The sequence below is a fragment of the Dasypus novemcinctus genome, chromosome 13 (genome assembly GCF_030445035.2).
Source record: "Dasypus novemcinctus isolate mDasNov1 chromosome 13, mDasNov1.1.hap2, whole genome shotgun sequence".
NCBI lineage: Eukaryota > Metazoa > Chordata > Mammalia > Cingulata > Dasypodidae > Dasypus > Dasypus novemcinctus.
Genome location: NC_080685.1, coordinates 71,287,624 through 71,297,408, shown reverse-complemented (window position 1 = coordinate 71,297,408; position 9,785 = coordinate 71,287,624). Strand labels below are relative to the sequence as shown.

Below are 9,785 nucleotides of genomic sequence, written 5' to 3'. Positions count from 1 at the left end.
ATTGAAATGGCAAGGATCCTAAATAAATAAACTTTTGTGAACTCTCTAATGACAATTAATCAAGTGGCTGATTAAGCCACTTTGTAATTTTGTTGTTGTTGTTGGTTGGTTGAAGTGAACGGAAAGGTCCTCAGATGACTTTAATTTTTAGAGTTACTGCAAGAATACATAGGAAAGTAAGAGAAAAGAGATTCTACTTGGAATCGTTTTAATCACCATTCAATCAGGCAAAAACATACTGATACTTTTCAGGAAGTCAAAGGTTATTGAAAAAAAAAATTGAGGCTCTAGCAAATCTCAAGAGAGGAATCTGTAGTTATCTCCCTTAGCATTCCACAATCAAGTTGATGAAATCCCTAGTTCCTTAACACAAAGTTCTATTTAAACTTCTATTTTATTTAATGAACCTAATGAGACATAACTTCAGTCAACTTTCTTCTCTGCCCCTACACCACTCTATCATCTGCATTTTTCTCTGTTTGTTTGAAATTTAAACACCCTTATAATCTAATTTTTAAAAGATAATCACTTTCTGATTTAGATTCTGCTCCTAATCAAATCTATACAAGAAAATGCTAGGAACCTTCTGAGCCACTTTAGAATGATGCTGTCATACTTTGATCACTTAGCTATGATTAGTGTCCTGGGTTACAAGTTACAAAGAACAGAAATCTAAAGAGAAAGAGACCTATAGAAAAATAGAGGTAGCAAGTTTTATTGTTGGCATTTTACTGTTTAAATACACTTTCTTGATAGGACAAAATATGACATTTATTGTTTACTTATCCTCTCCTTTTAAAAAATCCTCAATATATAGCTACAAATTTATGCACAATTTTAGTCATATAAACTGTTGATGTGCTAATGACATGTCCAATATTTCCTATAAATATCAATGTTTTAAATTTTAATCTACTATTTTAAAGAGAGGACAATTAAAGCTAGCAAGGGCTATTTTTTTCAGGCAGAAATCATTCCCTACGTAATTATGGTGCAAAACCTTAGTCAAGTAACAGTCATTACGGCACCTGAAGCATGACTCATGAAAAGAAAAATATGAATAATTTATACACCACCAAATTAGCAACTCCTTCTTTTTGAAAGACACAGTTAAGAGAATGAAAGTGCAAATCATAGACCAGCAGAAAATATTTGTAAGGCATATATCTGATAAAGGGCTGTTTCCAGAATGTATAAAGAAATGTCAGACTGCTGCCCGCCACGTTCACCAGACCCGAGTTCTCTGTGAACTCTGTCTCTAGGTGATTTAAACATTGAGCCTCTTGTAGTCCTGATGAACATTTCATTTTACTCAAATTCATCACAGTCAGATCTTTAGGAATGAAAGGTTCATGCAATTTAAACCAGTCAGCACTGTGCAGAGTTCAGACTTCTAAGAGGCAGAGATTAACCTGGCTTCCAGAGTTGACAGAGACAAGCAAGTTAAAGCAGAATTTAGAAGAACAATTGGATAGACTAATGCAGCAATTATAAGATCTGGAGGAATACAGAGAGGAACTTGATATAGAGGAATATGAAGAAACCAAAAAGGAAACTCTGGAGCAGCTAAGCTAATAATAATTCATTTTTAAAAAACTATGTCTGAAATATGACTTTAGTGAATGAACTAAGTGGAATGCAGCTGGCTATTCAGACCACTAACACCCAGGCCTTTAAAACTCCAGATATCATCTGATTGTTTCCAAAGTAATAACCTGGTGACTTTGGAGAAGGTTAGCAGAGATGGGTGGAGATCTGATGGTAGAGAAGCTGGAAAGAGACCTATACACACAACAGAAAGTGGAGATACAGCTCTTAGGAAACTTGGAGAGAAGTTGACTGCAGATTATGAGGCTTTCTTGTCAGTAAATGCAGATGCTATCCCCAGCATTTGAGAACTTCTGTGTAGACCTTGACTCTAGACAAAAAATCCTTACTTTCACAAATTTTGAGTTTGAAAACAAAACGAAACAAAAATGAAATGGTATGGAATCTTCAGGCATTAATCACATTCTTGGCATTTTTCTTCTGGGATTTTGAGTCATTGCAAAGAAATCAAGAGATTATCAGAATGTGTTAATAACTTAAGAAGAGGTGAAATAAATAGATAATGCTTGCTTCTGTTTATTCCCTTCGTCATTGTGCTTTTGTGACGGACTACCTGTTGGAGTGATCCTGTCCTTGTTGGGTTGGAGGGATCCACAGGACCTTATTTATTATGATTTGCCTGTTTTATCTGTTTAAGAAAGAAAAAAATAAATGGAGTTGCTGTGCCTGTTTTTATTAAGGCTCTGTTTGTAAATGCTGATAGTGAATGAAAAGATGTGAATTAATGATTCTTTTCTGCTCATTATTTAGCTTTAATCATAATGAATAGTGTAGTATATCTGTCAATGGAACTCATACGTATTCATAGAATTTTAGAGTTCTAAATGACCATAGAAATCATTATCATTTTACGAGAAATCTGAGGCTCACAAAGAGCAAGTGACTTGCTTAGAGTTATCTTATAGACAGAGTAGGAGATAAGACTAATGTATCTTGACTTCTAATTCAGTGACTGTCTTAGTTTGCCAGGGCTACTATGACAAATGCCAGAGAACTGTTTGGCTTAAACAAGAGGAATTTGTTGGCTCACAGTTTTGGAGACCAGAAGTTAAAAATCAAGTTATAGGCAGGCCATGCCTTCCCTGGGGTGTATAGCATTCTAGTAGTGGCTTGCTGGAACCCAGTCCTGCCTCAATTACATGGTGATCTGTCTCCTTCAGTCTTCTCCTGAAGCTTCTACTCCTACCGTTCAGTTGTCTGTGTCTCTATCCAGATTTTCATTCCTTAGAAGGATTCCAGTATGGATTAAGGCCCACCCTGATTCAATCTGACATCAACGTAATAGGATCTCCAAAGATCCTGTTTACAAAAAAGTCCATATCCCATAAAACATGGGTTAGGACTTGAATATACCATTTACAAATTAGTTTATTCCTAGAGGACTTGCACATGTCTTTGTGGGGCGGGGGGGGGGGGGGGGCATAATTCAATCTTCCACATTACCCAATGAGTTTTATTTCTTTATTCTGGACTGTTTTATTTTTTAAAAAAATAACATGTATTAATGCAAATCAGTGATTGTGTCAATGTCCCAGAAAAAAGTTGACTTCACACCAGAGCCATTCCCTAGCCTCTATGCTCTCTGTATGAATGGGGCCCATTGTATCTCTGAATTTTGAGCTTGAATATTGGGGACCTGATATTAAGAATATCAGGCAGTAACTTAACCTTCTGTATTGTTATACCAGGTGTATTAGTCAGCCAAAAGGGTGCTGGTGCAAAATACCAGAAAATGGTTGGTATTTATAAAGGATAATTATTTGGGGTAGGAGCTTACAGATACCAGGCCATAAAGCATAACTAACTTCCCTCACCAAAGCCTACTTTCACGTGTTAGAGCAATATGGCTGCCGACATCTGCAATGGTTCAGACTTCCTGTGTTCCTCTCTTTCTGGGACTTCAGCTTAAGGCTTCAGCATCAGACACCAACATCAAAACTCCAACATCAAAACCCCTCAAATCTGTGCTTTGCCGTGGCTTTTATCTGTGAGTCCCCACCCACCAAAGGTTGGGAACTCGAAGTCCTACTGGCACAAGAGGTTTACATAATTATTTAGTCATGTAAACCTATGAAACCAATATAATCTAATATGCCCAGAGGAAAAAAATCAGTTTACAAACATAATCCAATATTTCTTTTTGGAATTCATCAATAATATCAAACTGCTACACCAGGGAAGCAATAGGAAATGGCAGCTAGACACCCTCTATGTGTGTGACTTCTTGGTGAAACCCAGAAGATGGTGACTGGAAGTTACCATTTACTTTTCTGGTTTGAAAAAACACTACAAATTGTGAGGCAAAGCAAGTTTCTTTCCTTAGTGTTTACGTTATGTCCATGCTCAGATGTATAGACACGTACTTTCTTGGCTCTGACCATTTGATTTCTTTAAATGTGTTTCTCAATAGTCTTTTTATTTGTACTTTATGTAAATTAAATATTTTTTTAAAGCTTCTTGGATACTGTGAACTTTACTAGGTGCTCGGCCAAATGGACCAATTAGAGGACCTCAGCCACATTAATGCCTTATTTGAAATTTTTAATGGGTAATATTTTATGTATTGGTTTTTGACACTCAAAAACTTATTGAAATTGTGGAAACCAAAAGAAAAGCAAATGAATGCTGTTAATCTAGGCTAGGGCTTTATGGTCAATCATCATTTTCCTGAGTGCATGGTTTCTTAAAAATTGAGGTGAAATTTACACGACATAAATCTCATCCTTTTAAAGTATGTAAATCAGTGGCATTTAGTGCATCCCAGTGTTGTACAACCATCACCTCTATCTAGTTCCAAAACATTTTTGTCAACCCCAAAGATGACTCCTAATCCATTAAATAGTCATTCCACATTCTCCTCTCCCTGCAATCTCTGGCAACTTCTAATCTATTTTTTGTCTCTATGGACTTACCTGTTCTGGATATTGCATATAAATGGAATCACACAATTTAAAAAAAAAAAAGTCAAAACACAATAAGAAAAAAATTTAAAATGGGCAAAAAATACTGCTATGGCTAATTTCATGGGTCAATTTGACTAGGTTATTGTGTCCAGTTGTTGTTTGGTCAAGCAAGCACTGGCCTGCTTGTTACTGTAAGGATATTTATTAGATGGAATAACTTCTATAGTCAGTTGATTCCATCAGTGGCTGATTACATTTACAACCAGAAAAGAATATTGCCCTCAGCATAGAGGTGAGTCTCCTTGTCCAATTAGCTAGAAGTCTCAAAGCCAGAACTGAAGATTTCAGAAGACATCCTGCCTCTACTTCAGCCAGTCATCTTCTCCTGACGAATTCGTCCTGAAAACTTCAAAATAACCTTCACTGGAGTTTCCAACTTGAAACCTGACCTATGAAATTTGAATTTACCAATCGCCACAATTGTGTAAGCCAATTATCATAATAAATCTCTGGGCAGGGTTTGGCTGGGACTCCTGCTTCATGGTCTTTCACAAATTTGCAATTAAGGTATTGTTTAGGTCTGATAAGTCTTACGGAGTGAAGGCACATCTCCAATTTCTCATGTTTCCCAGACAGGATTCAGTTTGAGGCAGTTTGGTTGTCAGCCTAAGGGCCTCATTTTCTTGCTGGTTGATGCCCTGAGGCTTCCATCAGTTCTTTGACACATGAGCTTCTGTACTCTTTTGGTTAGAAACAATTCATGAGGTCCTTCACATACCCAAATAGAAAAAAATAACACAAGGACATCAATTTCAGAGCATGGAGATAATTGCGGGTCTTGTTAGAGTCATCTACCACAGATGACCCATAGGTATGTGAAAATATGCACAACATAATTAGTCTTTAGGGAGTGTCAAATTAAAACCACACTGAGATTCCATTACCCATCTAATAGAATGGTTAAAATTTAAAAACAGACCATACTAAGTGTGAGTGACTATGTAGACTATCTGAAATTCTCTTACATTGCTTAAGAAAATGTAAAATGGTATAAACCTTTTTCAACTTCTCTCAATTTCAGATTCATCATCTGTAAAATATGGGTAATAATGACTATTTTTTAAAAAAGATTAAGCATACAATATTATATGATTCATATATACCACTCCTAGATATTTACATAAGAAGAAAAAAAACAAATGGTCATATTTGAGAAAACAGATAAATGGATAAACGAACTATTTTATATATACTCAGCAATAAAATGGAATGAACTATTAATTTGCATAATAACCTGGATGAATTACAGAATAATTCAGCTAACTCAAAGAAGCCAGAATAAAAAAAAAGTATAGATGTTATGGTTTCATTTATATAAAATTATAGGAAATTAAAATGATTTTATAGTGAAAAAAAGTAGAACAGAGATTGCATGGGAATGTGAAAGAAAGGTGGGAAAGGGCAATAAAATAATTTGAGGGTGTGATGGCTAAGTTAATTATCTTGGTTGTGATGGTGTTTAAACAGAGTATATGCATATGCCAAACTTACCAATTTTGCATTTTACATGCATGAAAGATTAGGTCCTGTTTTCTCACCAGAAACCATGGAGGCAAGAAGACAGTAGTGTGATATATTTAAGATGCTATAAGAGAAAACTTATAGCCAAGAATCTTATATCTGGCAAGATTGTCTTTCAAAAATGAGAGCAAGATTAGAATATTCACAGTTAAACAGAAACTGAGAGAATTTCTAACCGAGTGACCAGATTTTCAGGAAATGCTAAAGGGTGTGCTAGAACCTGAAGAAAAGACAAGAGAGAAACGTCTGAAAGAGGGAGAGGTCTAGAAATGAAGATTATATCAATAAAAGTAAAAAAAAAATGTCAAAAGAGTGGGGAAAACAAAATATGACATATAAAACTCAAATAGGAACAAACAAAAAATGATGTAAAGCACTTGTATTCCAAAAACAGCAACTCAGTATAAAAAGAAATCAAAAAAGGCCTAAATAACTGGAAGAAAATTCCATGCTCATGGATTGGAAGACTAAAACATCACGAAGACATCAATTCTACTCAAATTGATATACAGATTCAATGCAATTCTGATAAAAATTACACCAGCATTTTTTTAAGTTGAAAACACAATTATCACATTTATTTGAAAGGGCAAGGTGTCTACAATAGCCAGATCATATTAAAAGGAAAAGCAAACTCTCATCTCCAGACTTCAAATTATATTACCTAGCTATAGTGGTAAAACAGCATGGTACTGGCGTAAAGACAGACACATAGACCAATGGACCCAAATTTAAAGTTCAGAATCAGACCCTCACATGCATGGTCAAGTGTTTTTTACTAGCTTATCAAACCTATCAAACAGGCCCTCCCATGCATGGTCAAGTGATTTTTGATGAACCTGCCAAATCTGTCAACATAGTTCAGGCAGAACAGTCCATTCAACAAATGGTGCTGAAAGAACTGGATATCCATAGCCAAAAGAAGGAAAGACTATCCTGATCTCATACCTTATCCAAAAACTAACTCACAAGGGATCAAAAACCTAAATATAAAAGCAAGAACCTTAAAGCTTCTAGAAGAAATTGTAGGAAAATATCTTTAAGCCCTGGTGGTATGTGGTGTACTCTTAAAGGAGATAAGAGGAGGACTGAAATGGACTACTGATGTTTAATGTATGTAGAGGTTTTAATTAGCTTTCGTGTAAAAGTATGGGAGTGTATAGAGTGGATGGTAACAAATAGTGAGTAACAGCTAGTTTATAAATAGGGATGTGGTTGAAAATGGTAGTCTAGGGATGTAAATGCCAGTTAACAGAAAGCTAGAGAATAATCTGGGAACTAAATGGCACAGTAAACCAAGAGGTGGATGAGAACTACAGTTGATGGTACAGATGCAAGAGTGGCCTTTGTGAATTAGAGCAAATGTCCATAACTACTGCAGGGTAGTGGGAACATGGAGACACATGGGAAAAATACAACAGGAGTGATCTATTGACTGTGGTTAACAGTAATAATGTAATATGCTTGCATCTATGCCAAAGATGTGCTGTGTTGATAATGGGGCAGTACAGAGAATGTGTGCCAAATGTACACTATGGACATGGTAACAATCAAATGATATTATTTTATCTGTAACAAATGTTCATCCACAGTGTAGTGTGTTGATAGATGGGTGTTGTTTGGGAATTCTGTACACAAATGATAAATTTAAGTAAGTATTTGTCACTGAGTACTATGGAACATCCATGAATCATTCTGCAAAATAATTATTAAATTTGTTTTCTTCTATCAAAAGTGGTTTGGATAACCAACAATCAAACAAGTGGTTCTGATTTGAGTGCCTACTGATTACAACCAGTTCCAGTAACAATTTATTTTTATCACTTTTTGCTCTGTTAGATAAGTTGTGAGTTTACAGAACAATCATGAATAAAATACAATTTCCCACACACCAATCAACCAACCACTACCAACACCTTGCATTGTTACAATTGATAGTAGCACATTCTTATTATTGTGCTACAAATCAATGTCCATGGTTTAAATTCAGGTTCATTGTTTATGTTGTGTAGCTCCATGGATGTCTTCAAAATGATTAATCTTTTATCATATACACAATCTAATATTTTCCCTTTTAGTAATATTAAACATACAAATGCGTTAATTGCCTTCACAATGTTGTGCTATCAACACTGCCATCTATTAACAAAACATTTCCATCATTTCAAATAGGAACCCTGTACATTTTAAGTCTTAACTTCCATTCCCCATCCTGAGCCCATCCCTTGGTAACATATATTTTAGATTCTGGTTCTATGAGTTTGCATATTCTAATTGTTTCAAATCATTGAGAGCATACAATATTTGTTGGTTTGTGTATGGCTTATTTCACTCAACATGATGTCTTCAGATTCATCTATATCCCTGAGGAAACCCGTTGCCACCTCCCTGCCTGGGATGGGTTGAAACAATGACTGCCACCAAGTTTTTCTCTGCAGGATGAAAAATGGCTGCTGCCACCTTTGTCTAAATAGGTTGAAACAATAGCTGGCCTCAGAACCAGGCCTCCAGTGATCCAGATTCATGAATCAAAAGCTATGATCAGTGATAAGCCATGATCATCCCTGTTCTTGGGGAAGAGAACTTGTATGTCTATATGTTCCTTTCTGTCAGCAGTGAGTTATCCAGGGGTTGAACCCCATGGTGAGCAGCTACAGGAGTAGGGATGAGCACTGGTAGCCTCCTGTACAGAGAGTACAATTTATTGTTTTATTTTACCATAATTTATCAGCCTCTTCCTCCCATCTTCCTTTACTGCTGTACAGTTAACTTCTTGCTTCCAGAGTTTTAAAATAATTGTTTCAGAGAGTCCTGACTGTATGATAGTGGTTTTGGTGGAAGGACTAAGTCCTCTAAGCTCTTTATTTCACCATCTACCTACAATCCCTAATTTATATTTTAAATAAAAATTTAAAAAATATATTGACCTGAATTTCTTGGAGAAAAATATAATTTCCTCCACGCTCTCTCTTCTCTCATTCTGAATTCCAATTCCTATGTATTTTGTGTTTAGTTATTATCCCAGGCTCTCTTCTTTATTTTTAATCTTTTTACTTTCTGTTCTTCAGGTTTAATAATTTCCTTGTGCTATTTTCAAATTCACTGATTCTTTCTTCTGCCAATTCTATTATGCTGTTAAATCTAGTCATTGACTTTGTTGTTTCACTAACATATTTTTCATATTTTTCCTTTTCTATAAATTGTATTATTCTGCTGATATTTTCTATCTTTTCACTTATTATAAGCATATTAGAAGCTCTCTTTTACAGGACACTTGGCTTAACAGAATTGAGCCAAATCAAAATGTGTATTTTAAAATCTTTCCTCACTATTTTCTTTATCTAGTTTCTCATAGATAATACAGAAAATTCATACTGAGAAAACTATTTAGCTTAAACACAGGATACATTTTATGTAAAAAGAGAGTGAAACCAAGAATTAAGAGGACAGAATCAAGGGTCACAGTGATTTTTTTGCAGGAAATAATATTTAATGAATAAGGTTGGAATCCAGCCTGGATGGTTTTTGGATTGGTGTGGAACAGCAAATTATATGTGCCTCTGGTTTAAACCTTTTTTTTCACTTGGAGTTTGCCATGGGCCTATCTCACCATTGTATGTTGGTTGTGTATACAGAATTTATCACATCTCTTTAGTTCACAAGTATTCAGATAGAGAGGAACTATATTCAAAG

General features: G+C 35.3%; 1 pseudogene; it reads left to right on the top strand.

Moving 5' to 3' along the window:
* The first annotated feature begins 1,341 nt into the window (after positions 1–1,341).
* Positions 1,342–1,980, top strand: LOC101435773 (protein LZIC pseudogene; annotated as a pseudogene).
* The last annotated feature ends 7,805 nt before the right edge of the window (positions 1,981–9,785 follow it).